At 37.2% G+C, this 15,319-nt stretch overlaps 1 protein-coding gene across 2 annotated transcripts in view; it reads left to right on the forward strand.

Moving 5' to 3' along the window:
• Window positions 1-13,278: 13,278 nt before the first annotated feature.
• The window catches only part of CDK17 (cyclin dependent kinase 17), a 70,951-nt gene continuing 68,910 nt past the window's right edge, over window positions 13,279-15,319 (forward strand). Inside the window, exon 1 of one of the 2 annotated variants that reach the window (XM_014051529.2) lies at window positions 13,279-13,511. The gene's annotated coding sequence lies outside the window, so the exon portion shown is untranslated. Of the gene's footprint in view, window positions 13,512-13,584; window positions 13,723-15,319 lie in introns of those variants that run through there. The other variant, XM_014051530.2, reaches the window with a different exon arrangement.

Below are 15,319 nucleotides of genomic sequence, written 5' to 3' on the forward strand. Positions count from 1 at the left end.
ATCTGCTTGTGAAAAAATGTACTTATCCTGAGGGGCGCAAGGGATTGCATATAATAGGTTATTTAATTGGCTTATCAATCCTTTGACCCTAGGCAAATGGACATGAAACTTGTACCATGGAAAAGCTGAAACATATACTGTGGAGATCTTTTTTTAAAAAAAAGAAGAAGAATTCTGTTTTAAAATCCTATTCCAGCTTTTGTAATACAATCAATTTGGCACACTCATTTTATAACTATACCTGTAAGTGACCATTATCCAACTGTAATGTTTCCTTGGTTCCTTACTAGCTGTATACTACTGTTGGTTCCTACACATGCCCAGAACTTGTGATTAGTTCATTCCTGCCTAGTTGTTCTACATAACATGAGTGTCAAGCTCGATTGCGTCCTACGCCGGATCGTGACATAGGGCAACATTTTTTGCCTTTGCAAAACCGGGGTGGGCGTGGCCTGCATGTGATGTATCTGGCCTGCGGGCTACCAGTTTGATAGGCCTGTTCTATAATCAAGCATTTGAGTTACTGTATGTTGCATGTTTAAGTTTTTCTTTTAGAATATACATACAAATATTGGGATTTTCATTATCTATTCTCCATCTAATATTATATACAATCCTTGCATCCCTATTTCCAGATTTTTTTACCTCTGAAAAAATATAATTTTCCCCATCATTTGGGATGAATTTGGATAATCAATAGAAGAAATATGTGTAGCTGAGGATTAAACTGTGGGGTCCTTGGTGCTCTTTGAGCTTGACTGTTTTCTTGCAGACATTTGATTACCAGTCTAGATAACAACATTACTACAAGCATGATGATGACACAAACATCTGCAAGAAAACAATTGAGCACCAAGGACCCCACAATTTTGGATACGTTTGCCCAAAACCAGATACAAAGCTATGCCTAGCAGTCATGATTCCAGCAACTTTTATAATAAAAGTAAAGATTCAAATTTGAACCCTTTTGAGTAGGTGGCATCTAATGTATGAAATGTCATACATAAACCCATCACTAATAATGAGAAAAAGATGAAGGGTCTAGAAAATGAGATAAGAAAGTTTTGATAGTTTTAAAAAGCTTTAAAAATAATTATAAGAAAATTAAGGAAATTTTTAAAAGTCAAACAGTTAATGTGTATTTATTATTCCCGAGTACCGACTCTTTGCCCTTTCAGTCACTGGTACTGAAAGGACACCATCATTGGTGCGAAGCATGCCCAGGGCACCATATGAGCATCCCAAATGCATTATTTATCTGACAATCACTTCCCAGAGCTTCCAGCATTTAATGAAAGCATAAGCAGCTCCACCTTTTTCATTAATAAAAGAAGAAATGAAGATATTTATGGCCTTTTCTATTACAACACATGGTAGAATCCTGTAGTTTGTATTTCTTTGTGTTTCTTCTTTTTAAATGCGCTCTCCACAGACTGGACTGGTTAAGTACAACAAGAAACCGAGAGTGTGGCAGACCATCAGGCTAATGAACACTCAAAGAGAAGAAAAACACACATTTAAGGTGGCATTGAAGCAACAGAGAAGAGAAAAAGAAGCTAGTTTTGTGGAAGCAGAATTTTCCAGTGTTTATAAAATGCCAGTGCTGTTTTGCAGATAGCATAATGTGCCTGTTGTAAGCATGTCTAGCAATAAACCTGAGGCATAATATTACTATAGTAGAGCTCATTATATGCTAGTAATGGCTTGAAAAAGTATGAAATACATCAGAAAATGCTATATAAAATGGTATTTCTGAAGTCTTTATAATTATAGCATTACATACTATAGTATACCCATCATAACAGTACACCATTGATTATATTTCCATCTTTCTGTTTCAATTGATTTTTTTTCTACATCCTTTCCCCTTTTTACCTGTTTTCCACTGAATAATCAAAAGTACTTATGCAACAACAAAAACCAGAGAAGAATGCAGGATCTGCAAATTAATAGATATGAAAGAAAAATATGACAACATTTGTATATTTTTTATAAATGAGCTCTCTATTTCATTATACTTGTCTGTACTATAGACAACTATGGGCAATGGGCTGTACATTTATCTTTCTAATGCTACAATATCAATTTTTTTCTGGCCATAATAATGGCACAGTGAATCCATTTATGTTATTCAGTTGTCCTAACAATTTCCATGTAATAGGTATGTAGTTTTAATAAACATTATCATTTGAACATTTTAATTTTTCACAGTTATATTTATACAATCCATTACTTTCTCCCAAAATATAGTAAGTATAGGACACTGTAAAAGCATGTGTTTTAAAGAAGCATTATCCTTATTACATTTCTAACAAAATGCTGTCTCAGATGCATATTTTCTATTCCAATGAAATGGAGTCCAATAAATTCTAAATATTAAGTTTTGTTGTATAGGTTGTAGCTTAAGATCCATTGGCATGGTTGGTAAAGAAGTTAAGACATTGTCCCATTTTCTAGGCAATATAGGAATCTCTAATTCTTTATTACACTCATTTCTTAGAATTATCAAATAGATTTACGATAACAAGTATATTCTGTATATAAATAATGGGTTTCTTAATTTTAAAGGCCATAACAAAATGTTCTGGGATCTCAAGCGTATCCAAAGCTGAAAATGCTGTTGGTTCAAATACAGTTGTTAACAAATGATGTAGCTATAAACTGCAATTAGGCTACATATGACAGATGATATTTGTCTCTTAACACATGTTAAAATTTCATCTCCATCATCTATCAGTTGATCCATAGTCAACTACAAAAAGGCACCAGGCTAGAAGCTAGGAGACTATAAATTCTAATCCCACCTTAGTCATGAATGGCAGCTGGGTGACCTCTCTCTCTCAGTGCAATTCACCTCACAGGGTTGTTGTTTGGGGAAAATATAAAGAGGAAGATGCATGAGTTATTTTTTAAAAATAATAAAGCCAGGATGCAAATAAATAAATAGCCAATATCCCTTTTTCATCCCATTTTTCCATATTATCATCTTTTTCTTAATTTTAAAGGTTGGGATCAAATCTTCAATTAGACATTCCATTCCATAATTTTCTAACTGACACAATTGTTTCCAGAGATACTAAAGTTCTGTGTATTTTGATTCAATGTTACCCTTCCAACCAAAACTACTATGTAGCTATGTACATTCCAAAATTGCCCAATTCAGAAAATTAACAGCAACTGTTGGTTTCCAATAATTAGGATGTGACAATCAGAAAGCATGATGATATAGCTCTAGATTCAGAAAACTGAATTTTCACTCACCAACTGAAGCCTCTGCTTTTTCAAAATGTGAAATAAAGATGTCAGAAACTTTTATGAAGAAATAAAATATTCACTTAATTGAAAATGAATTTCTTAATACTGCAGTTTAGATACATCATCAATATTTTAGAATGAAACTTTTAAAATGCTATAGATGTTTAACTTCAAGTTAAGTCCTGAAACACTCAGAATTAGAATAATTTCATAATATACTGTTTCACACATCATACAAATACTTCCTCTTCTTAATGCATGCTTTACCAGTCACAGGGGGGAGGGTGATGTACAGGATGAGGAAGCACTGTTGCTTTCTCTTCATCCATGATCTGCCTAGGTCACTTTGCAAACTATCCCCTATGCTCCCTTACAATCCATTGATCTGCTCTATTACCAGGCTTGGGAAGCTCTGCTATTGCCCAGAGGAACTTCCTCGGTATGGAAAGTACTCCCTAGTAGCCTGCCAATCAACTGAATGGCAAGCAAGAACCGTAGAACAGAGCATCAGCATTCACAATGTGTTGTACAGATAGCTAAAATTGCTCTGCAGCATGTGAAAAATTAGAAAGAAAAGCAAAAAAGTAAATAGAAGAGGCAGGGCCAAAGAAAGATGTGCCCCTGCCCCCCTGCAGGCCCACTTGCCTCATCAGGGAGAAACCAATTTGGTAGCACTACCAAATGTTGATATAGAGTTAGATTTAAAATTATTGCTTGCTCTGATGCATTCCATGACACACCTCTTCAGTCTATTCTTGGCATGTTACTAAGATACAGCTGTTTCTATAGAGAATTCATCTGCTAGCAATAGCAGGCAGATTAAACTACGACCATTTGGAAAAACAATTAATTAAAATGCAAATGAAATGTCAGGGCTGAAAAATGTTTAAAATTCCTAGGTAATGGCCTCATGTGTGGAGAATGCCTGAGCGTTTCAATCTTTAGCTATATTTTGGATAGATTCTTCTCTTTCTCTCCCTGCCCCCATCGCGAGTGGATTAACTTTCCTAGTTGAGCATGGTGCAGTAATCGTAGGTTTTGAGTTTCTCATGTTGTTCTAAAAGCTTTTGTGAGCTTAAAACTCAAAGGCAGTTATAAATTGGGTACTGTACAAAAGAATCACAAGAATATGAATTGCAAAATAGAATGGTATAAATAAAAGTTACCTGTTTTAAATGCAATGAAACATTTGTATGAAGTTCTGAGTACAAGAATTGAGCAGCAGAGATTTGGAATAAAAACCAAAATAAGTGAAAATTGTATTCTTATAAGTGGAGCAATGCTTTAAATTATTCAAAAAGTCATATGTAGTAGTTCTTCTTGGGACTCTAGCACACCAAAGAGCCAACTACTTTACTATCTCCTTAATCTTTCTGGACTTCTCTTCCAATTTCTTTCAGATTTCCTCTATAAATAATCCTTGATTTACATGTCATGTGACCACCTCATTTTTACAATAGTTACAATTTACAACCATATTGGGAAGGCACTGTATTATGCTTGTACCTCAAGGACTACCTATACCTTTCTCTCACTGACTACATTCACACCTGGTACTAAGACGTAGTCTAGGGATAAGTATGTCCTGATCTAGTTTTATGCATGGTTTCAGCTTATCTGCCTCTTGTTGGCTGCAACTGTGATTGGGTAAGCCATTTATCTTTTTCATATTGGGAACTCTGTAAAGACTGATATAAAAATCCTCTGTAATACTATTTATTAGGGCATCTGCTCCTTAGCTTTTCATTCTGTTGTTCCTCAAGTGAATCAGAACTGTGTGCATCCATTATCTCCCTCTATTTCTCGTTTCCCTACCAGTAATCCTGTAACAAGGTTCTGTAATGAATGTTATTGTTTGCACTGTGGTGTCTCATAGAGTTTTAAACTGCACCTAAGGTACTGAAGGAGCAGAAAAATAAATGTTTCTAAAGTTGTCCTTCACATGCTTGTGTAATAGTTTGTTTACAAGTTCATATGTTGCAGTAATAGATGGTTGCTGCAATCATTCTTACGCTTCTCCATGGGCCACAGGTTAAAACTAAACAAAAGAAAGGCTAATCCTATTGATTAATATCCTAGTAAAGTCATAAAAACAATTGATAAAAGAAATAACAGTGAAAGTGGATTATAGGAATTTGGTTGCAAAAGCTTGAATAAACAAAGGGTTCTGAAGATAAAATTCATTGGACTGAGATTAAAAAAGAATCATATATTTGATCCCAAGGTATCCCAAAGTTTATGGCTTTAGAAGGGAAAAGTAATTAAAAATAATGAAATTGTTGGTTTTAAAAAACATTTCATGTATCAAGCAATTAAATAAGAATAAACTGCATATAGGAGACCAGACAAGGAAAAAAGAGAAGGTAGGAATAGCATCATGAGATAAAATTCTAAATGTTTGTTAAATGAATTGGTGCCATGTGCATTGCAATGATAATTCTTTATGTGAGGTGTATATTTCTGCTAAAAGAAAAAACATGGAAGGGAATGTTAATGCTTTCCAAAAATGACACAATCCCTATGCAGACAAGAGTTCTTTACAATGTCCTTATAGCAAAGAAAAAGATTTCAGAACTTTTCAGTCATTCATGCCACTGAAGGTTTGCCAGTATTAGGCACAATGCAGATGTGCCTTTGCTGCTGTCCTTTCTTTTCTTTTTTTTAATAAAATTTTTATTTTCAAACAAATACAAACACACAAAACATATAACATAAAAACCTCTTCAACTGCATGCAGTGTGTCAATTGGTTACAAGGTCTTTCTGTGTCCTTTCCATAGTCATCATTTGAGCTTTATCAAAAATCACATATTGTCAATCAAATATCTTTGTATACATTATTATACTTCATTAGTTTGATTATCACTATTGTTTTTCCATTTTAAACAAGGTATTCTAAATATGTATCCATTTATATTATAATGATTCAATATATCATCTTCAATATATCCAATAATAAATAATTTTTATATCCTATTCTAAGTCATTCTATAATTTTAGCATTGATGACATTCTCTAATAATTTTCAATTCCATGTTTTTTCCATTATTTATATATCAATCTAATATACATGTATACAAATTGTTATAATTGTTCAACATCCCTTAAGCATAGCTATTATTACATCCTTTTTATATGAAACATATTAAATTTGAAGTAAATTTATATTATGGCATTTTATTACATCATCCTGAAATCATCCAATGATATTACATCTTTATATTCTATTCTATATATAATTATTTATCTTTTATAAAAGTTTTCAACATCATCTCCATCATCCTCACTTACAGTTTGTATAAAATTTGATATTATCAATCTAGTATATATAAATGCTTTATTATCATTATTGATCATTTATTTGATTATAGCTATTATTATTTTGTTTTATACCTAGTACTCAAAATGTAACTGCATTTAACTAAATTTTATTGTGACATTTCTTTCATCATCCTGTATCCTTCCAGAAATAGTGCAGTCCAATATCTCTTGCCATTTGTAGAATCTGTACTCTTGATAAGTCTTATATGGACTTCTCTTCACAACTTGTTATTCATTGCATATCTTATAAAGATTCAAAACCCTCTATTTGTTCCTTTCATCAGCTTGACTTTTGTTATCGCTGGTGCTTCTGCCGAAATTACTCTCATTGTTTCTGCCAAATTTTCTCCCCTTTCTTCATCTATATTTTGACATCTGAGATAGAGTTCCAGTTCATCGATCTTTCCTTTCCATATTTCGCACTTATCATTTCCATCCACTCTCGATTTGCTGTCAGTGTCAACAATTTTCTTATCACTTTCATATGTCTCTGTGGTTTTTTGAACTCTGTCCTCAAATTTCATCATCGTTTATAAGTATTCTCAACTCTTCCCTCCGTACTTTCTGTATTTTGATCTATAATTTCAAGTCTCTTTTCAATGCTCTCTGTGATCATTATGATTTTTGAATTTCTAGCATACTTCTTTGCAATATTAGTCCTTTTGCTTCTTCATATTCGGCCATTTTTACAGGTTATAAACATTGCCACTAAAACATCCAAGGCTTTTGCTAGGTTTCAAACAAAATCAGTAAAGTTTTTCAGGTCAAAGTTTTCTATTTCCTTCAAAGAAACACCTGTATAGACAAGACGTTTTCCACTGACCCTTTCAGTAAACAAAGCCAATAACTTTGTATTATTAGATGTTGCCAGCCTCTAGCCTCTAGATGGCAGTGTTATCTCCTTTCCCTCTGTTTTTGCCTTTCTTTCTAAGCTCCGAACTCTGGAAGAGAAGAAGAAAAAAATGTTTAAAGATTATGATCTGGCCGAGCCTTGCAAGGAAAGAAACTTTTAATCCACAAATACAAAAAATGGAAAAAGTATAGAGGAAGAAGGGGAAAAAAGACCAGTCCAGTTTAAAAGTAAGAGGCATTTGTAAAAAGTCTATCCATAGAAAACAAACAAAATTAAAGTGAAAAAGATAACATGATCGTTTTAAACTAGGGTTAATTCGCCATTTGCTTCCTTCTGTCTTCAATTTTATTTTAACTCTAAGTCTTTTGGGTTTTCTCTTCTCTAATTATAAGGATTTTTCTCACCATTTTGACACACTGTCTCTCCTGTTCTGCTTCCGTTTTAGTGGACTGTCCCAACCATCTGCAGCCATTTTGGCTGCTTCTCTTGTAGCCAGCAAAAAGAGCTTTCTCCTGGATCAATCAGGGACTTTGTGATGTCCCTGAGATCAGCAGGACATGCTCTTCTCTATCACCATTCCTTCAGAACGGTTTAGATCCAAAAAGGACAGTCCAGCAACAGAGCTATCGACAGCAATCCTGGAGCCCCAAGATTGCATGTTGTGTCATCGCAACATCAAGACCCACCTCCCACTGCTCTCCTTTCAAGTAGCGCTCCATCAAGGGCCTGATAAGCATCAAACTTACTGGGATCAGAAAAGCTGACAAGGCCTAACTTTCATACATTTGTTAAATAGTTGGTCCCTATCCTGCAGTGATGAAAGTAAAGATGGTGGCAGTAGTGATGGTGATGATGATGGTTAGTCGTTTTACGTTGTTTTATTTAGTCTACAAAGACTACAGAGAAATTTGGAAATCCAGAAAAAAAAGAAGAAACAAAGAGTTGGCATTCCAGTTGGAAAAAAAGAATTCAAAAGCTGAATTTTAGAAGATTAGAGCTGTAAGGAGAAGAAAAGGAATGAATGGTCTCATCAGTTGGAGACAAAGAAGCTGAATAGCAATATGTCTTTTACCGCAACACTGCCAGCAATTCTCATTCTTATACTTTCAAAATAAAAGTAGGTTAAGGTTCTCAACCATTTTCTGCACAACTCTGAATATTTAACTGGTCCCCTATTACGGTATTAATGGCCTATAACATGTCTCAGATCAATATTAATATTTATGTATTATTTAAGACCAAGGATAAAAACCCTATAAGAAAATGCCAGATAGAACTAAAGATAATTATGGCAAAAGCTGCTCAATTTCTATCAGGTTTTTATTCTCAAAATGACTTACTGTTTGCTATCTGGCATGAATGTACAGGAACCAGAATAGTTGAAGAAGTATTGTGCTGATGCAACTTTAGCAGTTTATGGCCCAACTACTTGAATAGTTCTACAATCAAATCTTCCTGACATAAACCATGACTATATAAGTAATAGGCTGGTACAGTGGTGAAATTCAATTTTTTTACTACTGGTTCTATGGGCGTGGCTTGGTGGGTGTGGTGTGGCTTGGTGGGTGTGGCTTGGTGGGCATGGCAGGGGAAAGATACTGCAAAATCTCCCTTCCCACCCCACTCTGGGGCCAGCCAGATGTGGCATTTGCCGGTTCTCCGAACTACTCAAAATTTCCACTACCGGTTCTCCAGAACCTGTCAGAACCAGCTGGATTTCACCTCTGGGCTGGTAGCCCACAAGGTGGAGGATTCCAAAGTTTGGGCTCAAAGAATTATTGAGTGAGTTACTGCCTGAGTTACTGCCAGCCGGATAGGATTAACCTAGAAGCCACACTATCGTACATCTGCAACAGTACCACACATCAAGTATCACCCAACCCACTATAGAGGGCAGACTCTCTGACAGAGCAGTCTCCAAATGCTTCAAATATAAAGAACATGGTATTTTAAGTAATACTTTCCCAAAATGAAAGTTCAAGTGAATTTTAATCTAAAAGTCATAGGCCAGAGAAATTTACTGGAAGTGCCCAGTAAACACTTCCCTAAATTCAGTATGGATGTGTAAAAAGTGATAGTGGATGGTATTAGAGAAAATGATAATGTTTGACTCAGTTGAAAGTATGTTCCTGTATCTGCGAAGTATGATAGGTAATGAACTATTCGGGTCAATATGCAGCAACAAACTGAAGTATCCTATCTTAAATGGATAGGGACGTTGAAGCAACCTAACATGAGGAAGAGTACATTGGAAGTGGAGCAGCAAACTGCACCCTGAAAAGTGCTGGATTTAGGCATAAAGTATACAAGCTATAGTTTAGAGCTAACAATCTGCAGGGTATCAGTTTGCTCATTTTGCAAACAAATTCATTATTTATATTATAAAAAACATGATATTACTTATTTTGTTAGCATTTTGTGTGTGTATATGCATACACACACACACATACATGCAGTACATGATGTATCCATATGTACACAAGTGTGTGTGTGTGTGTGTGAATGCATCTTGATTTTTTTAAAATTATATTTAAGCATTATTTTCAGAATATACAGTACTATATTATAATCTATGAGAATCAAGCCAGCCAAGTGATAAATATTTAACCACTAAATGCATTCATGTGAAAATAATTTTATTTTTCACTTTATCTATATATTAGATAATTAAAAGGAACATATATTTTCAACTTTTTTGTGGTGAGCCAAGATCCTCATTTTGGTACACACTTTAATGAGACCTTCTGGTATAATTTCTTAACAATCGACCTTCAACTTTTATATAGCTTAAGGCTTTACCAAGTCTAAATTCAGCACTGATTGAAATTTTAGGGGTATGTGTGTTAATGAAGGACAACATCTGTTTCTGCCTTAGAAGTATGTAACCAACAAGTGATAGAATAGGACCAGAGCAGCATGATATGCTTCTCGGTTTTCTGGCCCTTGGCATGTCCCATGTGAAACCTTAATTGCCACCAGAGAGATGCTGTTCCATCAAACACCCAGTTGCCAGATCACAGGGAGTGAGGCAACATTTAGCCTGTGGGAAAACATCTGGAAATCATTGATCTGAGGAAGCATGCATAAGGGCCAGGCTGTAGCCTGTCCTGCCTACAGAATGCATAAAATCACTCCAGTGTAGTTTCATGTTGGTCCAACCAATGAAAAACAGCAACCAATAGACAGAAAATACATTCTGGGAACATATTATTTTATCTCCACAATTGGTCCTTGGGGGCTATCACCTATCTGTGGGTGCAAACAATTGTCTTCAAGGTACAGAACTAACAATTATTCACAATAGCAGGCTGCCATTGGGAAGAATGTGCTTCCAAAACCAGCAAAGAACAGAATCTGAGGCTGGAGTACTAGTGACTGTGCCATGTTAACAGCCTTTTGCATGTTTCTTGGGAACAATGGAGACCTACATAGACTAAGCACAAATGCTGGACAACTCCGGCATTAAATGCATATTTTTACTTCCAAGGAATGGAAAGTATCACCCACATAAAAGTCTGTGATCTACATCCTCAGCCAACAACTCCTCTTGCACATGTACCCAAGGATCTGCTCATTGGTGTAATGTGAACTATAAACATAGGGCAGTGATGGTGAGTCTTTTGAGTTCGGCATGTCATAATTTCAGAAAATGCCTATCTTGACTCTGCTGGTGTGTCACATCACACACATCCTTGGATAACAGAGGCCTTTTCGGCATCTCTTCTCCAGATCTCTGGAAGTCACACAGGAGGGCCCTGCTCTCACAGGACCTCTGGAGCCTGGAAAAATTGTGTTAGAATCAGAGGTGCGTTGCACCCAGGTCGGCCGAACTGGTAGTAGCAGCGGCAGGAAGCTTCTGCGCATGCGCAGCGCATGTGGGAGCATGCGTGAACCGGTAGTAAAAATATTGGCAAGCCACCACTGGTTAGAATGCTCAGTATTTTTCAGACAGCACAAAGGCTGTGTGTGAGCAAGGCCTTCTCACAGAACTTCCAGAGGATCCAGTCTGGAGGTCTGGTATGTCAGCAAAAATTACCTGGCATGTCACCTGTGACACATGTATGATAGATCTGCAATTACTGACCTAGGGGAAAGTATGGTAGCATTTTTGACCCTTGTAGAGAATCATAACATGCTTGTGCATATGCATGCATAGAAAAGAACTCACGATCATTTATGGGACATTTAAGCTCCAAGCAGCACAGCCCTTTCTTAAGCAGTAACACACAACACAATGGGTTTTGCAACTAGTTATCTGGAGGCATTAATGCAGAGCTCAGGTACCAGTATCTCTCTCTCCCCCTTCTTTTTAAGAACTGGGAGGGGGGAGCCTGCCAATCACAGTGAAGGTGACTTGGAATTTGTAAAAAAAATACTCACTTGTTTCACTAATCTGGCATTGGATTATCAGGGACATAATTTACTCATAGCAATAGCAATAGCAATAGCAATAACTCACACCAGATTGAGTCAGGCATGTTCTACACTATAAGCATTATATTTTACATTTTACTTTGGTACATTTTACTTAATACTTTGAATTTATATCATCCTCTGAGGAACCATTTAGTACCCACCTGACCTGCTAGTCTCCAAGCTTGACTGCATAGACTTGAAATCAACACCAGAAATCCCTTTTCATTAGGTTAAGAACTGTTGCTATGCAAGCTTAAATTACCTCTTCTAAACACTTTGGGAAATATTTTATTGAAAGGCACTGTGTTGAGTATTGAATTTTAGCCAATAAAATAAGAAGTACACAGTATATAAAATCTGCAGCAGAAAATATGTTTCCAACTTCTATCAATTAAACTGGTGTCCTTGATTGCACTGCAAATATTTGAGTGATTGCATTTCAAGTAAGTTTTAAAAATGAATTAGTTGAAGCCTTAACATACCGGCTGAAGAGATGGCTGGGACTTGGAAGTAAAACTTGTATTCAGTTGTTTGAATCTTATGATTCTCATTAAAGGAAATAAGAAAGAAAAGAAAAGAAAAATAAATTTAAAAAGTGAAGATATACAAAATCAGGGCTAATAGAAAAAAATGTTTAAATACAAGAATAAAACCTCAGAAGGGTCTATTTGAAGCCATGTAGAAAGATCAAGAGACCATGAGACCCTGTAACTTGATTTTTATTTTCATCAGGAGCAATCACAAAACATAACCTCTAAGCTAAGATTTCAGTCTCAAAAATTTTACTCAAAAATATTCAGTCATATTTTTGAGTGGGGCTATGTGATATATAAAAATAAATGTCCATATCTCTGTTGATTTTAATAGTTCCTATTCAAACACCTTCAGCAACCTTTAATTTATAGGTAGGATACAGAACAGAAAATGTATAAAAGAAACAAAACAGAAATGCTCTTCGAATTAGAAATAGGTATAATACAGGGGTTGTTCCGGGCAAATAGACAGCATTGGCAGGAATATGTAGATAAAATATCGTAGTGGTAAAGTGTTAAGTATCCAATCCCGGCCCGGATTTCCTTCAGCGAGGTTAAGGGTTCTAAAGAAAGACTACTACAACTTTAAATTGCAGTCGGGGAAGGCCGTGGGCTCCCTTTCCAATTTAGTCCCATATCGGCAGTAGCAGAGGCAGCAAATCACTCGCCAGCCGCTAGCTGTCGCACTGGCTCGGGTCTGCGCTGCGGCTGCTTCGCAGGGATCTGGTGCTCCTGGGCGGCCGCTCAGTCGTTCTTATTTGGCAACTACGCGCAGGGCGGCGGAATCGTCAGCAGCATCCGGAGTCGTACCGTGGCCGAGCAAAGGAAGTAACGCCGCAACAGCAAAGGCCGAACGGCGCGATTCCCGGTCTAGTTGGCGGGCGGGCGGGAGGGGGAGCAGCCATGTTGTGGCGAGGGGTATAAAGTGACTCTAAGAGCCGGGAAAGAGCCGGGAAGAACAGGAAGCGTGCTTGGGGCGGTGGCATTAGCTGGCGAGGGCTCGCCTGCGGAAGACGAGGGGGCGGTGGCGGTGCAGCGGTGCCAGCCAGGAGGTGCCAGCCAGGAGCTCGGAAGGCTAAGGCAGGACGAGGACCGCCCCGGCGCGGCAGAGATTCGGCGCGGCTCCTGCTGCTGGTGAGTTCAGGGCTGCTCATTGTCTGCCGTGCGCGCAGGTCAGGGGCCTGGCCCGAGACGAGAGGGCGACGGCGCGGCTTCCTTTCAGCCCCGGGAGGCAGCAAAGCGGTGGGGTGGGTTTTCAGCGATCTCCGGTGGCTGGAGATGTGCTTGGGAGAAATTGGAGAGGCGGAAGGACGACGTCCGTGGAGGGTCTACTCTTTTGGCACGTGTGAGTGGATGGGCTGTTTAAAAATTAGGCTCTGCTGAAACCCAATATGATAGCACCGTAACAAAAAAAGAGCCTTAGACCTTCGACTTTGTTTGTCTCCCACTATCCTTCCCTTGGGGTGCACGGGAGAGGATAGTCCGGACCGGATGGTAATTGCGCATGAGGGATAGGACGTGGTGAGAAGGCATTTGGCTTTACAATATTTCGCTTCTGTTTTCAATGCTTCTTCCTGGATGGGAGGAAGGAAAAGGGGCTTAATAGTAAAGAATTGATTGCCCTGATTTGAACTATTCCTGCTTTCGGTTCACCGAGAGCATTCAGTTTATTGGTAAATGGCTTTTCAGCTAAGTGTCAATTCTGCAAAGCTGTGCAGGGGTGAAAGCAGGAACAGCATATTAAATATTGTTCTCTCCCTCCCTCCTCCCTCTTTCTCTCACACACATACAGATCGTTTTGATCATCGTTGAACACTATCTGATGTTGATGTTTAATAAGATTTGATATGTGCATACTGTTTAGGTCTGGTTCCTCTTAGATCTGCTTTGTGTTATTATTCTCAGAGGATGATAACAATTTTTTTCTCCTGACAATTTCCCTAAATCTCATACTTTGGCAACACCATGTTTAAAATATCTATACATTTATATTTCGATTTACTTCAACAAGCCATTTTGAGAGTGCTTTAGCTATATCTTCTCACTGCACCTTTCCCCTCTCTTCCTAAAGCAGTCTTAAAATGACAGGATATAAGGCGTGCACTGACCCTGAACCCCTTCCTTTTTAGAATTGGTATTATCACAAATTCTGCATAAACAAAATAGCTTATTCTGGGAGAGCTGCCTACTTGGTATGAATCACCATTTACAATTTTGTGCAAAGCAATATAGTGTGGTGTTTTCAGAAATGTATTAGCTTCTTTTTGCTCCCTGGCTAGCCTTATTCTTCTTCTTGCAAAGACTATTCAAGTAGCTTAAAAGACATTTGGCATGTTGTTTACAACAGCTCCTATTTGCCAGTGTTCAGTGGGCCATAAGGAAGAGACAAGACAGAAGATGTAGCCAAATGATTCTATTTGGACTTCTTTTACCCTTATTATTGTTACATGGTGCAAGTGTATATGGGTAAAAGTACACATCTGGATGTGCACAGTTTGTAGTGAATATTAAATGATTTGAAAAATCATTGTTAACTAAGGGAGGACATCAAATCTCTGAATTATCACTCAAGTTCAAAGTTTATTCTTTAGTACTTCTACCTTTTAAAATAGCTCTATATGTTATTTCAAATAGGTCATATGCTTTTAGCTTAGAAAAAATTGTAAAGAGCATTGTGAAAGTAGACAAACTGTTTATTATTTCTTATTACAATATACATTGTGCCCTTTCTTTGGGAGCTCAAGGTGGTGAAGATGGGTGTTGCCTGTTATTTCTTTCTCCCAACAATTACCATATGGAGGGAGGTTGGGTTAAGAAATAATGACTGGCTAGTGGAAGTAACAATGTATGTTAGAAAGCTGTGACTGGCTGTAACTGCACCCTCTTTACAACCCTTATTTATTTTGCATAAAGTGAAAGCATTGAGTACTATGAGCTTTTTA

Source organism: Thamnophis sirtalis, unplaced genomic scaffold (genome assembly GCF_051295495.1).
Source record: "Thamnophis sirtalis isolate CommonGarterSnake01/CBP01778 unplaced genomic scaffold, rThaSir2_p1.2 scaffold_9, whole genome shotgun sequence".
NCBI lineage: Eukaryota > Metazoa > Chordata > Lepidosauria > Squamata > Natricidae > Thamnophis > Thamnophis sirtalis.